The 2500-nt window shown below is 47.5% G+C and overlaps 1 pseudogene; it reads left to right on the forward strand.

Moving 5' to 3' along the window:
- LOC142911574 (28S ribosomal RNA) overlaps nt 1–2500 on the forward strand; it is a 10240-nt pseudogene that overhangs the window by 4039 nt on the left and 3701 nt on the right.

The following is a 2500-nucleotide window of genomic DNA, read 5'->3' on the forward strand; positions in this document are numbered from 1 at the left end:
TTCATCCATACTCGCTCAAGCAGCTGAGCGGCTTACGAATGAGAATTCTGGGACCCTGGAAAAGCCTGCAATGGAGGCAATAAAGGCTTGGCTTAACGGCGAGGGCCAACATGATGCCCTCGTAGAAACTGCCACAGCATTGATGCTTTGTCCGATGAGATTGGTGAAAAACAAAGGCAAACGTTCAAAACCCGAGAACGACATTATTAAACCCAGGATATTACCCACACGATCTTGGATGAAGAAGAGAGCGGAAAAACGAGGAAGCTTCATGAAGCACCAGAAGCTCTTCTTTAAGAACCGCTCTCTTCTTGCGTCCTTAGTCCTGGATGGCACTGAACGTCATGAATGCCGAATCCCGAACGCAGATGTATATCGTTTTTACTGCGAAAAATGGGAGAAGGTGTTGCCATTCAATGGCCTGGGCCAATTTAAGTCATCAGGTGTTGCAAATAACGAATACTTTGAGCCCCTAATTTCGGTGGAGGAAGTTCAGACTGCCATACGGGCCATTAAACCAACGTCAGCAGCTGGGCCAGATGGCCTAACAAGGGCTGCAATCTGTGCTGCCGACCCCGAGGGTCGGACACTGACAGCCCTATTTAATGCATGGATGATTACAGGAATTATTCCCAAAGAGTTGAAAAAGAATAGGACGATTCTTATTCCTAAGGTTATGGACGATGAAAAGCTGAAAGAATTGGGGAACTGGAGACCAATAACGATTGGTTCAATGATTCTGAGATTATTTTCCAGAATAATGACTGCACGTCTTGCTCGTGCTTGTCCCTTAAACCCAAGGCAGCGTGGTTTTATAGCGGCATCTGGCTGCTCTGAAAATCTTAAGGTGCTACAGGACCTTATGAGACACGCTAAGAAATTGCACAGGCCGTTGGCTGTCATGTTCATCGACATAGCGAAAGCTTTTGACTCGGTTTCGCATGCTCATATTTTATGGGTGTTAAGGCACAAGAAAGTAGATGAACACGTGGTGGGCATCATCCAGAACGCCTACGATCGGTGTACGACCTCGTTCAAAAGCAATGGCGAGTCGACTCGAGAAATTAGCATACGTGTTGGTGTCAAACAGGGTGACCCCATGTCACCCCTGCTCTTCAATCTTGCCATGGACCCTTTGATATGCACCCTAGAGTCACACGGAGTTGGGTACTCCATTGATACCGACCACGTGACAGCTCTTGCGTTTGCTGATGATTTGGTGTTGGTGAGCGAATCTTGGGTTGGTATGGCCGCCAATCTAGCGATCTTGGAATCATTTTGTGGGCTATCGGGATTGGAGGTTCAGGCCAGAAAGTGCCAGGGCTTCATGATAAGCCCAACCAAAGATTCATATACGGTGAACAACTGCGACCCATGGAATATCAAAAATAAAGATGTCCATATGATCCAACCTGATGAATCAACGAAATACCTTGGTCTGAAAATTGGCCCTTGGACTGGCACTATACAGCCTGATCTACATTGTCAGCTAAAGACATGGATCTCGAAAATCGATGAGGCACCTCTGAAGCCAACTCAGAAGGTTGAACTACTCAATGCCTATGCCCTACCCAGATTGTTATATCCTGCAGACCACTCGGACTGCAAGCAATCAACTCTCCGTGGGTTGGACCAAGAGATTAGAAAGGCGGTAAAAGGATGGCTCCACCTTCCCGCTTCAACTTGTGATGGACTGTTATATGCCAGAGCCCGAGACGGAGGCCTTGCCATCTTGAAACTGGAAAAAACAATCCCTTCGGTTCAAGTTAGAAGGCTGCAACGTATAGCAAACTCGTCCGATGCTATCACCCGTAATATTGTGTCCTCGCAGGGTATGGAGGAAGAATACCGTAATTTGTGGGTACGAGCAGGGGGTGACAGTGATGCAATCCCAACATTCGTTCTCAGGGACTCGGTGTCAAAAGAACCTGTATATCCGAGACCCTGCGATTGGAGGGAGCATGAATTTCAGAGATGGTGTGAAAAGCCGGTTCAAGGAAGGGGCATTGTAAACTTTGCGCATGATAGAACCAGTAATGCTTGGTTGAGGCCATGGTGCGGCTTTAAACAATGCTTCTTTATCGCAGCACTACAACTAAGGGCAAATGTTTACCCAACAAGAGAAAGCTTGAACAGAGGCAGAGATGGGGCCTTACGTTCCTGCAGGAAATGCTCTGCCAGACTCGAGTCCCTTTCGCACATTCTCGGTCAATGTCCTGCAGTACAGAAAGCAAGAATTGCGCGACATAACAAGATCAGTAACATTCTGGCAGACGAAGCGGCTAGATTGGGCTGGTCTGTATACAAAGAGCCACGGTTCATATCCGAGACGGGAGAGATGAGAAAGCCTGACCTCGTGTTTGCAAAAGATGAGGAGGCGGTTGTGATCGATGTCACCGTCCGTTTTGAGCTTTCAAAGAATACCTTGTCAGATGCTGCCTCGCACAAAGTTTCGTACTATACCCCTCTTGGTGATCAAGTCAAAGTGCTGACGAAGGCT

Source organism: Petromyzon marinus, unplaced genomic scaffold (genome assembly GCF_048934315.1).
Source record: "Petromyzon marinus isolate PM22_M1 ecotype Great Lakes invasive population unplaced genomic scaffold, UKy_Petmar_22M1.pri1.0 PM_G_Scaffold_18, whole genome shotgun sequence".
NCBI lineage: Eukaryota > Metazoa > Chordata > Hyperoartia > Petromyzontiformes > Petromyzontidae > Petromyzon > Petromyzon marinus.